The 22,174-nt window shown below is 39.8% G+C and overlaps 1 long non-coding RNA gene across 1 annotated transcript; it reads right to left on the bottom strand.

The window, feature by feature from the left end:
* Positions 1 to 19,512: 19,512 nt before the first annotated feature.
* LOC137147659 (uncharacterized) lies at positions 19,513 to 21,963 on the bottom strand. The gene is made up of 2 exons (XR_010918292.1): positions 21,874 to 21,963; positions 19,513 to 19,766 (listed from the first exon to the last, which is right to left on the bottom strand). It is a non-coding gene; the product is annotated as an uncharacterized lncRNA (long non-coding RNA).
* Positions 21,964 to 22,174: the final 211 nt, after the last annotated feature.

Below are 22,174 nucleotides of genomic sequence, written 5' to 3'. Positions count from 1 at the left end.
CAAAGACTGGGAAAGCAGAAAAATTTGGACTGAAGATCAGCATGGAGAAGACAAAAATGATGGCAATTGGAAAACAAGAGGAAGAGGTAATCCAAGTCGGAAACAAAGAACAAGAACGAGTGGAACTAGAACAAGTGGGAAAGGCTCCTTGGAAGACTAGTCTTGAAGAATAGAAATTGTGAAGATGCCATAAGAAGAAGAATTGAACTAGCTGCTTCTTCATTCGGGAAACTTTGCAAGACCTGGGAGGCTAAACACATTTAAGTAAAAACAAAAATTAAAGTATTTGAGACAACTGTCATGCTGATACTGCTCTATGGTAGGAGTATGAGGAAAGCTGACAACTGAACTAGCTGAAGGGATTACTGAGCATTTCAAGTCTGCAAAAAAAAAAAAATGAAGTGATAAGAAAACAGCTAGGGCAAGAAATAACTCTGTTAGAGAAGATTCAAGAAAGATGACTGCCATGGTTTGGACACATCTTGAGAATGAACCTGGACAGGTTACCATACATTAGAACGAGAAGGAACTAGAAAGAGAGGATGTATTGGATAGATACAGTGAAGAATGACATGGAACAAAAAGATTTAAAGGTAAATGAAGCCATGAAGCTGGTGCAAGATAAAGTGGTGGAAAGACTTCATTTGGCCCCTTCATCACTGCTAAGCTGACAGATGGGAACTGAAGAAGAAGAGAGATGAAAAAATGCTACAAGTATAAATTACTGTTACAAAGCCCATTATATTATTTCCCCTTGTCATCACTGCTAGGTGGAACTCCTTCCAGTGTAGTAACACCAATGAATTTCATTAGCATGTTGGTTAGTCATTGTTCCATGCCAATAATGGAGACATTAAATAAGACTAGATCAAACACTGATCCCTGCAATAACCCACTAGCCTGTTCCTGTCCACGTAGCTGCTAATGAACCCATAAAGACATATAATCATGTTTAACTATATGCACACAAGTAGTCTCATTTCAATATTCTATGTAATGTGCAATTTCCATGGAACTACTCGTGTTCTTAAAAGTTAAGCTTGGACATGAGTCTATGTAAGATTAAAGTTGCACATGGATTTGATCTATATTTCTATAACAATGTAAGAACATAAGAACAGCCAGACTGGCTCAGACCGATGGTCCCATCTAGCCCAGTATCCTGTCTTCCGACAGTGGCCAATGCCAGGGGCTTCAGAAGGAATGTTTAGGACAGGTAATCATCAAGTGATTCATCCCATCGGCCATTCCCAGCCTCTGGCAAACAGCAATCTCTGCCTATTCTGGCTAATAGCCATTGATGGACCTATCCTCTTTTTTGAACCCCGTTATAGTCTTGGCCTTCACAACATCTTCTGACAAGGAGTTCCATAGGTTAACTGTGAATTGTGTGAAGAAATACTTCGTTTTAAACCTGCTGTCTATGAATTTCATTTGGTGATCTCTAGTTTATGTGTTATGTGAAGGAGTAAACAACACTTCCTTATTCACTTTCTCCACATCTGTCATGATTTTATAGACCTCTATCATATCCCCTCCCCTAGTCATCACTTTTCCAAACTGGAAAGTCCCAGTCTTATTAATCTTTCTTCATATGGAAGCTTTCCCATACCCTAAGCATTTTAGTTGCCCTTTTCTGTGCCTTTTCCAATTCAGAGAACAAACAAACGAAAAAATAGGACTGGAGTATCACTTCTTTATTCATCTCTAAAGGAGCACTGCTGCACGTAGCAAATGAGTTTAATGGAAATAACTCCAAGAAGGATTCCTTATTTGCAACACACTTGTGAGAAGATATTGCTTCTAATTGCTGCACTTTGGCTCTGAGCAGCACACACACAGAGCTGCGGAAAAGGTGAGGACAATGAATGAAAAGCCTGATGGATTCTCCAGATGTTGGCCAGATGCAGAGGATGAAACTGTTGGTTTTCCAAGGGCTCATTTCAACACAATTATTAATTCATCTGAACACCATTCTCCTCATTACAGATTTTTAGGAAGAGGGGAAAATTTACATCTATGAAAACACATCCTTTAAAATCAGGATTTGGGGGTCAGATGGGCCAACTAGAGCGACGCATTCCAAGTGCAGTTTAGTTCGGTTTTAAAGATTTGAGCCCCATGCAAACAAGACCACCACATGTGAATTTCATCGAAGCATCAATGTGCAGTGTTCTCACTGGTCTTGACTCTGGAACTGCTGCAGTCAGTGGCTGAACTCCTACTTACTTCAACAGGCCTGGACTATTTGTAGAAAACTTATCTGACCTGTTGTCATTACTACTCGTTATTTATACAAGGCCCCTAATGTTCATGGTGCTTTACAGAAAAATAAGAGAAGAGGGGCACCATTCATTATTACTCTGTGTCACTTTCTTGCCCCCCTCCAGTTCTGGAGTTTATGTGCAGAGCTAGCTGCAACAGCTTCTGCCCCACCTCTGCAGCAGCCCCACCCCAGAGCACAGGACCAATGGATGCAGGGGGAAGGAGAAGGGAGATACCGTAGGGGAGCTGGTGGGGCCAGGATAAACCTACACCATGGTAGTTGTCAGCATGGGAAATCCCCTTACAGATCAAGCACCACCCTGAGCGAGCTCTTGCTGGATATTCAGTTTATGTCCATCACTGGTGATCTTACTGTGCCACTAAAGTTTTGGGCGACCACGTAACCACTGCTCTTATAGTGGCATTCCTTGGCAGATCTACATCCCCCAAAAGTCCCATTGGAGCAACTGTAACAGGGGCTCACGATGGAAGAGCTCTGAGTGCCTCCTTAGACTCAATCGGTGGCTGCAAATTATCTCCCCATCTGACCTGCCATTGGTGCTTGCATCTAGGATCCTTAACCTAAAATGCTTGTGATAGAAATGACCTCTGCAGTACTATCAAGCCCTTTAATCTGTTTTATATGCAGGACATTTGATGTTGTAACTATGGCAACACTTGTATACCGCATCGTACCAATGAAGTTATTGAAACTGAATGGAAAGACAGTTTGATCTTCAGGCATATTTGAATATTCTTCTGTGTGCGGGCGCATGCATGAATTTTCTTTTTAAAAAGGAAACTCTCACTCAAGGGAAGGATTGGCCTTCCCTCAGTTTTTACTTCATTTTCATTATTGGTCCGTTTTTCGGTTCTCTCACTGAAAGTCAATCAGACTTAGGTTCCCAAATGCCTAGGTCACTTTTGTTCATTTTAAACCTGCCTATGAATTGCTTTTGATAACCCCTAGTTTTTGTGTTCTAAAAAGGAGTAAATGACGCTTACTTATTCACTTTCTCCACCCCAGTCACGATTTTATAGACCTCTCTCATATCCCCCCTTAGTTGTCTATTTTCTGATACTAAGAAAAGAGTCTGATATGAAGGCTCCTAACTCACTGAGGTATTCTTGAAAATATTGCCATGTATTCTCACTCAGGCGATGGGACATCAGTGAGAGCTTTGCCTGATGAAGGACTGAGTAAAAATCTCAGGATTTGGCCTAATCCCCGCCCCTCCCCCCTTTAGTTAACGTAAATATGTTGCTAGATGTTTATGGGCGTGAACCAAACCCATGGACTTCAATGGGCTTTGGCTCATTCCCTATGTAAATTGGTTTGTGTTTCACAAAGCCCTTCATAAAAAGGACCTCTCCTCATGATCTGTTCATTTAAGTGAGTCTAACAGAATAGAGCATCTAAACACAGTACACTCCTATTTATCTGAATGATTTGGGGGACATCTGAAACTTTGGTGTAACCAGACGTTTGGATAAACAGAAGTGCTATTTTGAGCTGCAGCTTCACTGATCTAGAAATATAGGGAATGAAAGGAGTAATACTGATGTTTGCTTAATACCTTGTACTTTATTAAGAAGTAAAATAAATCAACTTTATTGAGTATATTAAAACACCGTATAAAGGGAATTTGGATAACTGGAATTATACCTGTAATGCCACGCCCCATCTTGGCAGCTTGAGGTTCCAGCCTTAAATATGCTAAAAAACATTCCCCACAGGTTCTCCCATGCTACAAAACAATTGTGTCATTCAAAGATAACACTGATTTAAAAGTTCATACAAAAGTTCTAATGAGTGACATCTCTTGCTCCCTTCTGCTCAAAACTGACTTTGAAGGGAACCACTTTGTTTGTTGAGCTGTCCTGTCTTAAGTTACCGTGTGTGCCTGTAGCACATTTGTGAGATAAGGGTGTTTTCAGAGGTGTAAGTGTCTGGGATCTTAATGAGTTGGCACTCTAATTTGGGACACTGTCAAAACATATTGGTGGGAATTGATTACTGTAACCCGCTTTGAATGACAAAAGCTCCCTACACAACTTTGAACACAGAAAATAATGCAAGAGACAGCAGTCAAAAGCAGAAATCAAACACATGGATGTGTCTGGATCCGGGAATCCCATTTGACCTCTTAGAAAAGTAAGAACCTCTTTTGCAGCAATCCTCATTCCCTGGTCTGGATCTGAACATCCCAGTGTTAAGAGCTATTGGGGTTTTGGTTTAGTCTCATCTCTGTTTGTAAATGGATGATCACTTAATCTCGCCAGTTGCCCCTGTTCTAGAATGAGCCACTATTCACATTTGGAAAGAGCAAGAGAAAATAAAAGTATGTCTGAAAGCTTCAGGGAATGGAGAATGCTGACGTGTTGGTGCTCCGGCATAATTATAAGACACTCTCTTCAAGTTTCCTTCCTTTCAGAGGAAGGTTCTCAGGGGCAAGTGGTTCACTGCTCCAAGCAAACCTGTTTGCATCTAAGCCCCAGTAGCATAATATATCACTTTCACTTCAGTCTTAGAACCAGACCCCTTCTCACAAGCCCAGCTGGTTCCTGATCAATACTTCATTAAGGCTAAAAGTGAATGGGACAAATGGAAGAGATTTATTAACCTTACTGATATGTTAAAAGCATTCTGTCAAAGAATTTGGAAAATGCTTCTCATATTTAGTGTTCAGAGACAGAAAATCCCTTTGGAGAAAGGAAAGGTATGTAAAACACATCAGTACCTCAGCGTGGAAATCCACAGCTGGCTCACTCCAGCCATTACTGATGAATAAGTATTATTTAAAACTGCATGTGGCTCTTACAAGAGGGAGCAGCTCCACCTAACAATGAGAAACAGCACTTGTCAGCGCTTGAGGAGAAACACTGTCACATCTTGGAGGGAGCTGAGAGAGCTGGAGGCCTTCAGATGGTAAAACGTAAGATTAATGGAACCGGGAGACGTTGTTGACAGAGCATCTTGAGGGGAATGAAATTGGAAAGCGATACTTGTTAGGAACAGGGCCCTATGAAATTCGCAGCAGTCAAAGTCCATATACAGAGCGACTCACTGCAATAAATACACGGTTTGAAAAGAAATGTGCCTTTGAACCACACACCAGAGAGCTACTGTTAGATTGTCATTCCAAAGTGTGCATTACAAATGAACTCCCAGTCCATGGGATACATTGTGTATCATAAATGAACACAGTGTGATACGGTATAGGATAAGCCAATCATCATCACGATGCAATAACTTTTACACCATGCCTTCTATCATAAAGGAACCTCCAAAGAACTATATAAATCTTGGGCCATATCTTTTCCCAAGTACATATAGGAGGCTGAGGATGTCTGCAGAGGGGGGTGGGCAGATTGAGTCCCCTCTCCCAGCCCATGAAAAAGTGGTAAAGAAGATTCCCTGAGGTTTTGGGGGTCACAGTCCCCTTTCATTCTGTCCTCACATTCTGTCAACTCATATACCAGTTCTGCTGTCTCTGGGATCTGTTGGAGCAGTGAAAAAGGAAGATGGAGTAAGAGCTGGCTGGCTAAAATTCAATCCAGATGAGTTCAATCCAGACTAATCGTGTGATGCTACTACTAGGGTGGCCAGAAGGCATGGCAGAGATAGTACTTGATCCTCGTGTTGAAGATTCATAACCATCATTTCTTAATGGTGTTTATTGTCTGGGACCATAGCCAGACCCTGAGCTGCATTTAAGTTTATACCTGCAGTTTGAAGGGTTAACTTTTCTCTTCTGTGCCTGGCTAGGAAACTGTCTTTTTGGGTTTTTTTGTTTGTTTTGTGTGTGTTTTTGTTTTGGTATAGATGCCAACCTTGGTACCATGATCCACGCCTTTTTCACCTGGCTGCAATGTGCTCTGCAGGGAGACATCTTACAAATCAAACCTGGAAAATGAAACAGCCCACATAGCAAGCAATGGATCTTGTGGGAAGGGCATGGCACCAGAGATCTGTGATCTATGCTGGCTTCCATGGAGAGTTTAGAAGTTCAACCTATAAAGCCCTAGATACATTGAGTGATGTCCCTCTCATAATGCCTTATTGACATAGTTGCTATTAATGAAGTCAGACAAGGTGGATGAGATAATATCTTATTTTGGACCGACTTCTGTTGCTGAAAGAGACATGCTTTTGAGCTACAAAGAGCTCTTTTTCAGGTCACTTAAATCCCTTTCCATATAAAAGTAAGGGAAGCTAACTGGGCTCTCTCTATGAGGGGTCTTCAACTTTGGAAACTACTTTCCCCACTTTGGATGGAAATAGCTTCAATTTGTTGACCTTCAGGATACACCTAAGGCCACAATAAGAGCTGATATCTACGGGAAAGGGGTATATGGGTTGGGTTTGATGCACTGTAGTTGTTGCCTTGTATAGCTGGGATTATGTTTTCCAGCGTCCACTACTTGGCATTTATCAACATTGAATTTCATCTGCTATTTTTTTGCCCAGGCACCCAGTTTTGTGAATCCCTTTGTAACTTTTTGCAGTCTGCTTTGGACTGAACTACCTTGAGTAGTTTTGTATCATCTGCAAATTTTGCCATCTCACTGTTTACTCCTTTTCCCAGATCGTTTATAAATATGTTGAACAGTACCGGTCCCAGTACAGACACCTAGGAAACACCACTCTACCTCTCTCCATTCTGAAAACTAACCATTTATTCCTACACTTTGTTTCCTATCTTTTAACCAGTTACTGATCCAGGAGAGGACCTCCCTTCTTATCCCCTGACTTCTTACTTTGCTTAAGAGTCTTTGGTGAGAGACCTTGTCAAAGGCTTTTGGAAAATCTAAGTACACTAGATCCACCAGATCACCCTTGTCCACTTGCTTGTTGACGCCCTCAGAGAATTCTAGTAGATTGATGAGGCGTGATTTTCCTTTACAAAAACCATGTTGGCTCTTCCCCAAGAAATCATATTCATCTCTGTGTCTGATAATTCTGTTCTTTACTATAGTTTCAACCAATTTGCCTGGTACTGAAGTTAGGCTTACCAGCCTGTAATTTCCGGGATCGCCTCCGGAGTCTTTTTTAAAAATTGGTGTCCCATTAGCTATCCTCCAGGCATCTGGTACGGAAGCTGATTTAAGTGATTGATTACATACCACAGTTAGTAGTTTTGCAATTTCACATTCGAGTTCCTTCAGAACTCTTGGTTGGATACCATCTGGTCCTGGTGACTTATTACTTAATTTATCAATTTGTTCCAAATTTGATTGATCAATTTTCTTCTCTAATGACATCTCAATTTGGGACAGTTCCTTGCATTTTTCACCTAAAAAAGAATGGTTTAGGTTTGGGAATCTCCCTCACATCCTCAGCCAGGAAGACCAATGCAAAGAATTAATTTAGTTTCTTCACAATAACCTGATCTTCCTTGAGTGCTCCTTTAGCATCTTGATCATCCACTCACTCCACTAGTTGTTTATCGGGCTTCCTGCTTCTGATGTACTTAAAATGTTTTGCTGTTACATTTTGAGCCATTGGCTAGTTGTTCTTCAAGTTCTTTTTTGACCTTCCTAATTGTATTTTTACACTTCATTTGCCACAGATTGTTTGCAGTTGTCGCTGATGGTCTTGGGATGGAGCAAATCTTGTCCATTAATAGTCTTGGGATGGAACAAGGCTAGACAACTGAGCCTTGCATTACATCACCACCTAACCACCAGCTTGAATAGGCCATCACAGAGACATATCAGCCCCTGTGGTGACTAACTTTTGCTCCAAGACCCTAAAGCATATTTTCAGTATAGTTAGATTATCCCTTAAATCTTACTCATACATTCATCTCGCAATGCTTAGGAGTCTTGATAAGTTACTAACTTTCTGTAGATAGCTTACACGTTACCCTTTATGGATAAATACCCATGTCAGGCCTCGAGAGGAGAGTTGTTTGCAAATGTGGGGACCCTTTGCCAAGGGACCAGTGTTACAGTCAAAACCTTGCTTTAAGATCTCAAGATAAAGGCGGCACTTTCATCCACCCAGTGCTCCCAAATGCCAAGCTGGGCATTGCTTCGCTATTTACAGAGCTAAGAGAGCCATTGAATTATCAACCACATTTTCTGCTGCATCTTCAGTTCCCTTGCAAGGTATTCCAAGCAAATAGTGGCCACTCCTGATCTTACCTAGAATGTGAAAGCTGAAGAAGTTTCAGCCAGAGTTGGGAATGGTGGCAGAAATGTTTCTTGGAAATATATATGTAATTTCTACTGTGCAAAAACTAGAGTGTAGCCACTCCTACCAAAGGGCTACCCTGGAACCACTGCAGAGTACAATTGCCAGAGGTGATATGAAATACATCTTTTTGACTTATTTCTGCCTTCTGCAGAGTTTAGAGGGAGGATATGAAGAAACACAAAAAATACAAGCAGAGAAATATCCGTGTTTACTATAATGGTCTGATACAAAGTCATTTTGTTTAGGAATGCAACTCTTCACATCAACAGAGTTTTCTGGCTGATGTTAAATCTGAGAATATGTCTTTTCGCCCAGACCTGTTATAATTTCTAGTATCAAGCACCTTAGAATATTTGACCAGTTGGATTACTAAATTGGCTGAATATTCCAGCAGCTCTTTTCAGAAAATAGATGTTTGTTCATGCAGTGAAATGGCTAATCAGGACTGTACCACTGACTCTTTTACGGGAGTAAGCTGTTTAAAATAAAATAAAATAAAAAAATTGGTTAATTCAAAACTAACAGCCCAGGCCAGTGATGACATGCATGCCAGTTTGGCTATCTTGGTTTGTGTCATAGACCTGGTCTCTCACTCCAGATACCAGCAAAGGTTAGGAAGGCTGTGGAGGGAACATATATATCCCTTGAGGGACAGGGAAATCTTTACTTTGTTCATCATCTGATGAAAGACCCCCAATGATTTCTTCCAAAGGGAATCTCACGGTAACTCAATCTTACTTGGCTGAAAGAATGTTGGTTACAATATGGATATTATGAGAGGTAGTGAATGGTTAAAAAGGCAGGGGGGAGGGGGAACAGATGGGAAGAGAATTTTCAGAGGTCCATAAAAGATTCAGAGGGCCCCCAACTCTTTACCCCAAATTATAACGAAAAATAAGCAATCCACAAAGTTGCTTTGTTAGGGAAGGGTGAATTGATTCTATAAAATAAGAAGCCATCAAAAGTCTTGGCCCAAAATGTCAATTAAAAATTATATAATTTTATATATTATTATTATATATAATTTTTATATAAAATGTCAATTAAAATGTATAGCTCTATTTTGTATACACATGTATGCATGCTCTTCCTAAATACCAAGGAAGAAGATAAACTGTTTAGGGTGGTCTAAAGGGGTGATATTGATTGAGTAATGGAAAATTAAGACCGAATACCATGGAAAATACCTTAATTTTACCCTATCCTTCCAAGAAGAGTGAAAAATGACACATAAGGTGGGTCGTTTGAAATAAGACTGGACAAAGCACTTGAGAAAATAATTGTAGGGGACAACCCTGGATTAGATGCGGGGAAGAAGATGACCTGTATGGTCATTTTCCATCTCAGATAGCTGACAGTGAGCTAGATTCTGATACACTTGCTCATGTTGAGTTTGATCTTCTCCCACAAGGAGTGTCATTCATATCACAGTGTTACTTGGGGGATCGGGAGGGTTATTGTTCTACTCAGTGTGTGAAACAATGTCCCAGTAAGGTTTAGCATAGCATTTAAATTACCCCCAAGTTTTCATCATGTCACTTTCAGGTAGAAATGGATTTGAATGTATTGTATTTCAAGTGAAACCAACATTGTTTTACAATTACCCCAATTACAAGGCCATTTTGTTATATGCTTATAACAGAGAAAAACAATAGACACTCACAGAATATTTAAATCTTTCCAGCCTTTATTTTCTATTGCAAGTGAATAAATTCAATGACTTGGGCACTAAAACCTCCAGTCACCCTTGCCCTGAACAAGGTATGGAGTGATTGTGTAAATGAAGAGGTAATTAACTGGGAGTTAACTCAGCCAGCTGCTCTCTGTATTACTGAGGCAGACTAAACCTTTGGCAACTTGGCTTTGGTAACAGCCCTCAGCAATTTTCAGCATATCTTTTCTCAAAGCCTCTGATGAAGCCAAACCCCAGGAATCCACAGGTTTTTAAATGATCAAATCCACAATTTTGCCTGCCTGTCATGTTCATACTGCAAATTTAGTGGATCTCTTAGAATAAGGTTTACTGCCTGTCTTCTGGATTTGATTAGAAGAAAATCTGTACTTCATCTTAACTCCTCCAGTTTTTCTGCACTAGACTTAAGGAATGTGATATTGGCTTCTTGCTCAGCAACTCCCACATTTGTAGCAAACATTATTGTGCTGGATTTTTACCTAGCGTTTTTTGCCAAAATATTCATTTGCCACCTCCACTGCACAGCATTTAGTGCCACAGAAAATCATTTTCTATCAACATTATGTACATTCGAGAGCTTGCCCTAACTTATTACATGGGAGCTTAACGTGTTCAAAAACGTGCTCTTTTCCAAGCTGCAATTTGAAAATAATAAATATTGCTAAACGCACAAACTAATACATCACATTGAATAAAGGAATTGTCATTGGAAAATTTCCCCTCCAAATACACAAAGACAGAATACAGATGATAAATTAAAATAGAATTCCTGGGGTAAATTTGTCTCAGAGACTGTAATTACACCCTCACCATCTTGTCTAGAGACTGCAGTCCAGCAAAGCACGTAAACTTTGTGCTTTCTGGGATACACATTATACTGTCAGAGAAAAAACCCAAACAAATAGCATTTGGAATTCAAAATAATTAACCTCAAGCTAATATTTTCTCACTGGGTTTTTATTTTTATAACGGTGTTCAGGCAAACCAAGACAGTCCAGCAAGTTTTTAGCAGCTTGGTTCACAGTCTACTTTAAATGTACTTGTTAGAACCAACGCTAGCAAGGTTCCACTCATTCAGCCCAAACTCAGTTTCAACTGAATTCAAAGAGAGTTTTGTCATGGACTTTAATGGGACTTTACAGATGGATCTGTTAGAATCAGTCAAAATCCCTTAAGAGCAGTATGATCTTAGTTCCAGTTTTCACCTATTATATGCTTGACCTTAATTTAATTCCTATAAACAAGCCTCTCTCTGAATCAAAGCCCTGCCTTCCAGATATTGTCTGTTTTAAACCATGCCTTAGGTGAAAAGAGAACATTTGTGTGGGAAAAGTCTCGCCTGTGTTGTACATTTGTTGCTTGGAGCGGATTTCATTGCTGTCCACTGATAGCCACTGAAAATGAACGGAAGGGAATGAGAGATGATATAAGCAAAATGCAAACAGATAAGGAAAGAAAAATGGGATGTGTTTATCATTTCTGGCTACAATTCAAAGCTCTCTGCCCATATGAGATGGTTTAGATTCCAGTAAAACTGCTCCTAGGTGTAGATTTCTCTGAAAAAACAGCTTATGCATCTCTTATCAGCTTGCAATGCCACTGCAATATCAGCGGCTCTTTCTCACCACATAATACGTGAACTGTCCAGAAAAGGGTTCTGAAGTCTTGGTGATGCAGTCTTTTGCCCTTTCAAATTAAAATGAAGAAATAGAAACACCTAAAAATATAATTGATTTATTTAGCACAGATTTCAGCCTAAGAACTATCTAAGGTTAAAAGTCTGGAAGTAAAGGTAGGAAACTAAGGCACAGATATGTAACCAAAAGCACTTTTAGTCCTTTCCTTCTCAGCTTGAGAGGTTTGAGCACTATTGGTCTGGGCCAAAGATATAATGTATGCTGAGATATGGTGTTGTTCTTAACCAGGAGAAAAGTAAGAGGTAAATTAGAGTTTCAGATTAATTTCATTTTAAGTTAAGTCTTAATCCAGCCTGGGTGATTGAGGATTTGAAGTTTTAGAGCTAATGGTAATGGGAAAATTCCTTTTAGGAATTAGCATGTACTACACATTTACCAACGTCAGATCAAGGGTGAGAGAATTCAGATCGGACTCCTGGTGAGTACTGCAAACATTCAAGATGAAATCCTGGTCCCATTAAAATCAATGGTAAAATTCCTATTGATTTCAGTGAAGTCAGGATTTCATCCTTGGATTCAGTGACTTTTTGGTTTCAACTAGTTGTGAATGCCTTTTGTTTGAGATTCAGTTTGCCTGGGGTTCAAACCCCCTGATCTTTGCTTTGAGTTCAGTTAAAAAACTGAAACTCATCTGAGTCCACAGTGTTTCATATTTTCATGTGGTTTTGATACGTAAGTCCAATTTTAAGCAAACTTGGGCCAGAGTTGATTGAAAAAAAAACGGGAACCACTGATGAACCTTGATTGACTTTTGAGTTTCAACAGAAACCCAAATTGGGACAAATTTTACTTTTTCTCCAGTTTCACAGATGGAAGTGATTGAAATTTTTCAACTGACAAGAAAATAATGAAAATTTGGCCTCTTTCCAAATACAATATTTAAATTTTTTATTTACAAAAAAGTTTTTTGTTTGTTATTTATTTTTGGAAAATTTTCAAAAGCTTTCTCTTTCAGATTAAAACAAAAATAATTAAAGAACCTTTTAGCTGTTCTGCAAAATGCTTTTTGTTTGTGTGGTTTTTTAAAAATTTTTGTTTCTTATATTGCCACTATGCAACTTTTGATTGGTTAGCTTAGTCGCCTGGGTGAATTTCTTTCAATTGGAGTGTTGTGTTTTTCAAACTTTATTACTTTCCTGTCTAAACCTTTTGGACTTGATTTTCCCATTTCAAAGCCAAAACATTCTATTTTCAAATATTATTTCTGTAGGAAATTTGGAAACCAGAACTGGATTTTTTTTTTTTTTTTTAAAGGAACAGAATGAAAAGTACCATCAAACTTTGCTCAATTTTTCAGGGAATCTTTCATCCCCGTTATCTATCTATCTATCTTTATTTGTAACCAGAGTTTCTGAAAGTTCAAGCAAGCACACAAAGAACAGGAGGAGGAGAAGTTAGGATGTATAGTTAAACTGAATTAGACAAAGATTAGCTTCCTCTTCTTGAAGAAGACCCATCTGAATCAGCCTTTGAGATGTTAAAAAACAAAAAGGTGCAATAAATCCCCGGGGCTGGTGTGGTGGAAGATGAGTTATGTGACCGCAAACTATGGAGTGAAAGGTCACTGTGTTACAAAGCTCTCTGGTCCTGGCACAAGTATTAAATGTGCAGCGTTAGGAATAATTCCTTCCCCTGTGAAAATACTCCTTCTCCTCCTTGTAGGAGGACTAAATCTCCAAGGATTTCATAGACGAGTGCCGGGACCTCCCAACATGGGACTTGATCCGTCCTTGAAGGTTCAGCTTGAATGTTTTTCAATTAATGGATAATGGTGGATGGCTGACACGTCCGGGAGAAAATTCTGTTTAGCTTGCTTTGAGCCAGAGACACACAGCTCAAGCTTTTCAACAGCTGCTTTATCTCTGCTTCTCACCCCCCGCCCCAATTTAAGTTTCAGATGAGCCTCCACCCCCAAACCCATGATATCTCACTCCAAAGTCCTGTCAGAGCCACAACCAGGACCATAAATTTCCCTGCTGGGTCACAGTACTCCCTATTCATTTACTGAAACATTATAAATGTGTCCAGGCTCCAAGTGAAACCTAATCCCAACATTCCATGCATGGAGATTCCTTAAACTCATGGCAGGGTCAGCTGGAACTGCCATCGTCTTATCTGATTGGAAACTGATCACCTGCATTTCAACACCAAGGGCTCGGAAATGTCCTGTAACATAAGGCTCTCTTCTGCTTCAGATCTGTTTCTTTGGGACAGAACATACTCGGTCCATTAGAAACATCGCATAGGTTGGTTTGCCTGTCTAGCTAGAGCTCACTCTGGATCAGTAGAAACAAACCATTTGAAAGCTAGAAGCCATAATGAGAGCAACAACATGAGAATTAGAAACCACAAATTGCTAACAAGTCACAATGAGGGCAGAGAGGGAAGTGCCACCCAGAGGACAGAGCTAACTTATTCTCTACAAAAAAAACAGAGACCTTTTGCAGTCAGCAATTTGGAAAAGTTGTTTTCACTGGTGCAGATCCTCAGCTGGTTTCATTGAAGCTACATTAATGGACTATGTTAATATCCAACAGCTATTCCATTCCATTCTACAGAGATTCTTATATCTTCCTCACTAGCACAGTATTTGAACATCTTCTAGTAGTGATGTAGAATGTCATATGTGGTTTGTTCTTTTCCTCAACTTCCCAGGGGAGGATTGTGTGTGTCATAGAATGTTTTATTTTGGTAGGGTGGGTTTTTTGTGGGAGGTGTGGGGAAGGGAGGAAAAAGAAGCTAAGGATGGGGCCTAAAACAAAACATCATGCTCTGGGAGTTTGATTCAGCATTGTCTTGCACCTGGCGTAGTTATTTACACCAGTGCAAGGTGAAGGAGAGTGGGTGTAAAAAACTACCATTCTGATTTGGGGTGAGAGTGCCAGTCAGTGAAGTACCAGGCCCTGGGACTTTACTAACATAGCTGGCTTCAGATTTAACTACAAAGGCTGCTGGGACGTTCAGATTAGACATGGGGAGGTTTAATTTTTATACAATCACACTTGGGCAAAAGGTCTGATTTTAGAGGCCACTATCCTAATTATTCTGGAAGGGTATATAATTTCACTAAGTAGTTGTATCTCTAAGAGACCAATGGAGTATTCAATTATTAGAAGAAGAGAACCGGGGGAAAAAAATGTAAGTTCAACCAACTTAGAGTCACTCTTTTACACTCCTCTCTGAATTTGGCCTTATAAGTAAGTAGTTTTTATGTCCACAGTTGGATGTATTGTTGGGGTGATGGTTAGAAGGGAGTGTTGTCAATAAGGTTAAAATCCGTCTGCCAAACTAGAATTCTGGGACATTAGCACAATATGGAGTTATTCCAATATAGCCCTCCACATTCTAAGATCCTTACAGGTGCAGAATTTACCTACAGGTAACAAAAGATTGAATGGCAACCTGTATATCTTCCAGTGTAACCCCATCTGTGTTGCGTCTATTCTTAAATATGAAACAGCAAGTGCCCGTGAGCTATACACTAAATAAACTAAACACAACCCGGGAAAAGCTAAAACAGAAAGGCTGTACTTGTTGCATTAAGCCAGCGCTGTTTTCCTTATGCCAGCCATTCAGTCCTGTAATAATCAGCAGATGGCAGAAATTCTGGATTTGCTGGCATGCTTATATCCTTCAAGGAATATATTATGGATCAGGGGTCAATGTGTCCTTCCTAAATTGTCCAATTCAGGTAGCGGTTTGTAGTGTATCTCCCCATCCCTCAAAAATATCTCATTCAAAAGACCCAGGAAATCAATGAACTTTGCAGAATTTTATTTACCTGGGTATGAAGATTTGGTCTTGACTGACTATTCAGCAGCTCTCAGAAGTACAATGTGTGCTGGAAAGAGAGGGATAAAGCACTTGGACTATTGGGCACAACAGAACATTTGCGATGGCCCCTTCCTCTAAAACTTAAAAGGGAAGGAGTCCCAGAAAACATATTTATAGTGCAAGAAACTCAGATTCAATTACACTTCATCATACCGGAGGAGCATTGTTTGATGTTACCCCATTCAAGTAGTCCCCAGTGGTGGTATAAGAAAATACTGACTACAGATATCTGCAAACACACTGGTCAAAATAAAACTACAGCCACAATTTAGTCACCGGCCAATTGGTTGGTGTCTCTTACTTTGGAGTAAATCTCGTTTTACCCACCAGAGCCTAATGCCCTGAACTTGCCATGTCAGAACTATCTACCACTTTAAATGACCTGTGATTATTTGTACAGTGCTGTAGGGGTATGCTGCACAGTCCAGAGGGTAATATGTAATTCGTGGGTTTGAGGTGAGGTGTTTTGCACAAAGCACAGAACCAAAAGATTGATCTGTAGGCATCCTAACAATGATGGCCTAGCCTCCACTCCTCCTGCCTCTATCTTTTTTGCCCTTACTCAAGCAGGCTGTCCAGTAGATTTGGCAGCCAGCCAGCCTGCACTTTTGCAAAGGAAGTGCCTACCGTAGCGGCTGTGAACGAGTTCTCTGAAGAATAGGACATGTCAGAGCAATCAGCTTCAGTTCAGCTCATGGCACAGAGATCCTGAATGGGGATTCTTCCTGCAGAATGATGCCAAAACATGCCTGGGTTGCAGTTGGCCAGTAAATATATACACACTATTCCCATATGCCATTTGCTATGACACACAATAGGTACATTAATTACATCTACTCCTGCTGCTCCTAATTTTGTGAATTACAATACTGGTGTAGAATATTTTGGAAGCTGTGGATGAAAGATTCTACCTAACTTCAAAGGTGTTTTTTATTATTATTATTTTACATATATTAACTGATGAATCCTCATAGCACTGCTGTCAGGTCATTATTATCAACCCCACTTTACACACGGAGAAACTGAGGCACAACACGTTTAAATGTTTTGCCTGAGATCATAGAGTCATGGGCAATGGGATTAAACCTCAAGAGTGCCTGGATTTTTAGGCTGTGCTTTCCCCATGATGCTTTCGAGAGTTTGCTCTTCCCTTTCAAACAGGCTACCACAGAGAAGCAAAGTCCATTGGACAATAGGTTTGAGCGTACTATATAACACATATCGGTACGATTCAACTCGGAAGAGCTGGAAAGCCACAAAGGGAATTGGAGAGAGAGAGAGACAGTGTGGTGCAACAGCCTCAGTTTGTTTTCACTATGATATTTCATCACAGCTCAACATCATTGGGCACCAACGCAACAGCTTGGCGAGGTGAGAATACTGCAACGTCAGACCTTAGCACCATTGTTCTTTTGTGGTTTCCTGTCTCCTTTTCTTACCTTCTTTGAGTGAGCCCGCACACTCCTGTTCATTTGCTCAGTGCTAAACCCCTTTGCTTCACATGGTCCGGTGGTGCAGGGAGACCTCCCTGCGATCATCCTGTTCACTTGGCTTGAGACTGGAGTGTGACGGACCCCACATAGACCCAGGAACTCCATCACGCACGGCACTGAACAGCCACAGATTGGCTCTGGAGTTATCGGATACTCTCTTGCGATAAATAGAGCAATTTAAAAATGTTATTATCTACCTAATAGGTAGACGCATTCGCCTCATGTAAATATTGATAAAATCTTGCATTTTAAACACAAATTGGGAAGCTTAGAAAATTCAAAACTGACCAGAGGAAATGCTTTTTCACATAAAGTGCAATTAACCCGTGGAACTCCCTGACGCAAGGTATCAGTAATGCCAAGAGCTTAGCAAGATTCAAAGAGGATAATGAGACTACCCAGAGTTATGATAGTAAATATTTAAAAATAAACAAGAGTTTGGGAGGAATATAAAGCCAAACTTAAGTACTGGGCATTAGGTGGAGACTTTCCCTGGGAGCGGTTGCCTGCCTGCTTGCAGGGTTCCTTTACACCTTCCACTGGAGCATCTGGTCAACTAGGGACTAAGCTGAAATTGCAGCATTCATTTGGTTTATGCGCTTCTACAGGTAAACAATTAAGACTAACCGAACAAACCTTACTCCTATATGGTAGTTCTCCTGACTCGCAAATCACGTCTATTTCTGATGTTAAAAAAAAAAAAAAAAGTCTATTTCTACATGAAGATTAGCCTTCACCCTTTCCATCAGGCTGGGAATGTTTAAGAATGAAGGGATGGCTTTTTGCCCAGACAGAGGGGAACTGAAATAAATATGAACAGGCCTAATAACTCCTCACATGAATACGGGCTGTAGAATTGGGGCCCTAGCCTGTAACGTCCTTTGGAACAAAAAGTGCCAAATAAATATACGAAAGAGAGACAGTAGGTGAGGTAATAACTTTTATTGGACCAACTTCTGATAAAGTAAAATTCCAATAAAAGATACTCTCTCTCTCTCTCTCTGCTGGGACCAAATTGGCTACAACAACACTAGAAATATATGCTTGAACCAATAATGACTTTATGCACAAGCACTTGGGAACACAGGCATTGTCAGAGTGGATCAGACCAGTATCTTGTCACCAACATGAGTTGCCATCCCTTCAGTCTTAAGCATTCCCAGCTTAAAGGAGGTGAAAGGGTGAAGGCCAATATTCATGTAAAAATGTGGAACTAGACTCTTTTTTTAACAACAGAAATAGACATGATTTGCAAGTCAGGAGAACTACCATACAGGACTAAGGTTTGTATGGATAGTCCTAATTGTTTACCTGTAGAAGAGCATAAACCAAATGAATGCTGCGATTTCAGCTTAGTCCCTAGTTGCCATTTGCCATGTCACAAAAGCAATCCAAGTTGGCCAACCAAGAGGCCAATTTTGGCATCATATGTCCACCTCTGATCAAGAGAGGAGTATGACTGACAGAGCAAAGGGTAATGCTGGTTAGGATAGAGTAGCAACCTCAAAGGTATGTAGCTGACACGGGAATAGGACTGAGGGCTGCAGGTTAGGACAAATTTTATCGGCAGAGCTGTGTGAACAAAGCTGCCCTATGCCTGTTAATCCTTCACCCTCATATTCAGTGAGAACCACAGAAAGGTCATAAATGCATCTCTTCAGTTTGTCAGTTCACGCCACAAATGAACTGACTTGAAAAGAATCAATGTATGTCACATCAGTGTGTGTGTGTGTCTGAAAGAGGCCTTTTTGTTACATTGATTTGGAAATGTTAAATTAAATCCTTTGGAGTGAGCAAAGCAAATCCTTCCCAGCAGATGTCACAGAGTAGTTTTCTCAGTACCAAAAGACTTGATTGCACTCCCCTAGAACAGAGCATGCTATAAGGAAGGAATTTTTAGCTGCAGCTACATATAAAATAGGAGCAGGTGCTCCCAATAAAGAAAATTCTTAACCCTGCTCATATTTATTTCAGTTCCCCTCTATCTGGGCAAAAAGCCATCCCCCTCCCCTTCAGTTTCAAGCTTCCCTGGCTTGCTGGAAAGAATGACGGACAGTCTTTTTGTGGAAACAGTTTTTAACAATCAGATCCAGAAGAAGTTCTTAGGTGATTTGCTAGTCAGGCTTCTGAAACAATTTGCTGCTAACCCTTCCAATTAAACTAACTATTGAAATCTTTATGCCTCCCACAATATGGAAAAGACACTATTTTTGGCGCCTTTGAACAAATGGGTTAAGAGGCACTCTCGTCAAGAGTGTTACAATTGTTGTACCACAGGGGTGGAATATTTTAAATAGCGTTTTGGTTTTTTTAAGAGAGATAAGCTGCAAAATTTACACCCAGAACTACACATAGATGGTGAACACCAGAAGTTCAAGAGTGTCCACATCTGGAGTTTGCACTGAACGTTATGAAGACAGGGGTCATTTGCAAAATTCAGAATTGAATTTCAGCTGCCCGTATAATTCAGGGATGTTTACATCTGGAGTTTGATTTAGAACCATACTTTTTCTTGTTAATGGTTGATAGATGCACTGTCTTGTGTGTCTTGGAATATTGCATAACAGCACCTCATACGCTCCCTGCTCATAAAAAAGAAAAATAGTTAGCAGAAGAAAAAGCAACAGCTTATAAAGTAAAAGTCAGCTGAGCTCTATTAAAGTTTTCATAATTCATGTGAGCAGGAATTGAGAACTGCCATATCTGCTAAACTGCTCTGGGCTTCTGGACAAGTCTGGGGGTGAAGGAGGACTGCCAGGAGAGAAAGAGACAAATGGGCCATTCATAAAAGCATCACTGGGATGCTTTATGACATTTCACGCTTCCAGAAAGAAATCAACTAACATTGGGAATCAAGCTTTAAGGCTAACCACCAAACAGGTCTTGAACTCTCCTGCTGCTTAAAAATAGATGTTCTCTTGCCCCTTCTATCAAACTTTAAAGTGGAGTTACAGAGATGGATATAAAGGGTGAGGATATTTAAAAACTCGTAGTGAATAAGGAAGCTCTTCTGTTTGCACTTCACTGCAGTAACCAGGGCATGTTGGGATACTTCGATACTTGCTAGCATTTTATTTTCAGCCTGCTAGGAAAAAAATCTTGAGGGAGGCAAAAAAACATTAGCATTCCTAAGGTTTGCAAGGGACTTGTCCTTTTATTTTCCACAGTCCCCAAACTGGGAGAATGAAGGGAAAACCTTTTTGTTTGGCAAAAATATTTTCTCTGAAAGATTCAAATACTGAATTTGATAAAGTGACTGTGCAAATTATCTGATCAACTCCACAAACTGGGGAAATGCTGAATAAAAGGTTAGTCAAATAACACAGTTAAAAAAAAACAGGCAAAGTCTGCCAGAGAAATAATCCCAATAACATTATTCAACTGGCTCTATTCATCTGTGAAGCTGAGGAACTATCAGGATGATGTAAAGCCTATGGATCAAGCTTTTGCAAGCAGCCGATATGTATTTTGTACATAGTCACATGCTATGGAAAATCAGAAACTCAATTTTTTTGGAAGGTGAAGGGCATCTCCTAATATACACTACAGCTGAATCCATTTTTTTGCTTTTCTATATTTTGATACAGTTCAACTTAGTCTTAACCTTCATGAACATCATTATCCCCATTTGTTACAGCTGGGCAACTGAGGCTCAAACTTCAACAGGAGATCTGAAGCAGAGAAGGGAATATAACCCAGGTCCTCAGAATCCCCAATCTTGAATCCTTTCCACTGGCTCAGACAGCCTCACTCACATGATTCCAGTTACCCCCATTTTTTTAAAATGTTGGACAAATATTAAAATAAATGATAGTTTAGATGAGATGTGTAAATTAGAATTGGGTTAGTATACAGCTAGCTAAAAATATTTTTATCTGTTTGGGTGATGGGGAGAAATAGGTGACAGCCAGCAAATTTTTAGCCTATATATAATGTTGACACAATGGTGAAACCCGATTCTTTTCTTAATTATCTTTTTCTTGGTTAGAAAGTGCTGAGGAACCACAATACACACGGCATAAGCGGTGTATACTTTATTCATTGTCCAAATGGTTTATAATTGTTGACTATATCATTAACCAAATGGAAATAGACTAAATCAAATAACATTTAGTGTCCTTTTATTACTCTTACAACTTTAGATCAAATATTCTTATTAATATAATTTAACTTGTCTCTGTTCAGAGCTACATTTGGGTTATGATTTAATAGCAAATCAAGTGCTGTTTATTTTTTAAATCCATTCATTTTAATCTTCCATCTAAAATTCTTTAAGAGTTTCCAAAGCTTGAATAATTTGAATTATATATTTTTAAACAGGATAGAGTTTGGTGAAATTACTAGTTAAAAGTATGAATAATTGTTTAGCATGAAGATTGGCTGTCAAACAAACAGAGTCCTATCATTAATTACACATGTAGAACTCAGTCCTCCTCTATTGAAAAGAATAGGAGTTTTGCCACAGACTTCAACAGAGGTAGGAACAACACCCTGCTCTAACCAGGAACATGTAACAGCATGAGTTCTGCTGTTTTTTAAAACAAAACATTGCGTCCTAAACCAAACTCCAAGTCTTTAAGCTTTTTCACCCAGTTAAGACTCCCATTAACTTCTATTCTGAGTAATCCTTCAGGATTTTACCCCTGGTCATTAAATGCTAAGTCATTTGATGCTTTGCAAAGACAGTACCTGAAACTACTATCTCTACATCATAGAAAACACAATTATTCCCTTAGCATTTGTTGCACAAAGCTCACTAGACTGAGGCTGCTACCACCCCCATGTTACAAATCCTGTCTAAATTCAGGTGGGAGGTAGATTGGTCACTATTTATAGAACTGAGACAAACATTGGATGACATACACATGGAAACAATTGAGACTGTTCAGTGACTCATGCTGTGTCAAAGACTGACACCATTTGTTAATCCTCAGCCTTGCCTTCACCTGAAATTAGAAAGAAATGATGATAGCACTTTAAGATAAACACC

This window comes from Emydura macquarii, unplaced genomic scaffold, assembly GCF_026122565.2.
Source record: "Emydura macquarii macquarii isolate MOO-44397 ecotype Brisbane River unplaced genomic scaffold, CSIRO-AGI_Emac_v2 contig_561, whole genome shotgun sequence".
Classification (NCBI taxonomy): domain Eukaryota; kingdom Metazoa; phylum Chordata; order Testudines; family Chelidae; genus Emydura; species Emydura macquarii.
This window is presented reverse-complemented; position numbering and strand designations above follow the sequence as displayed.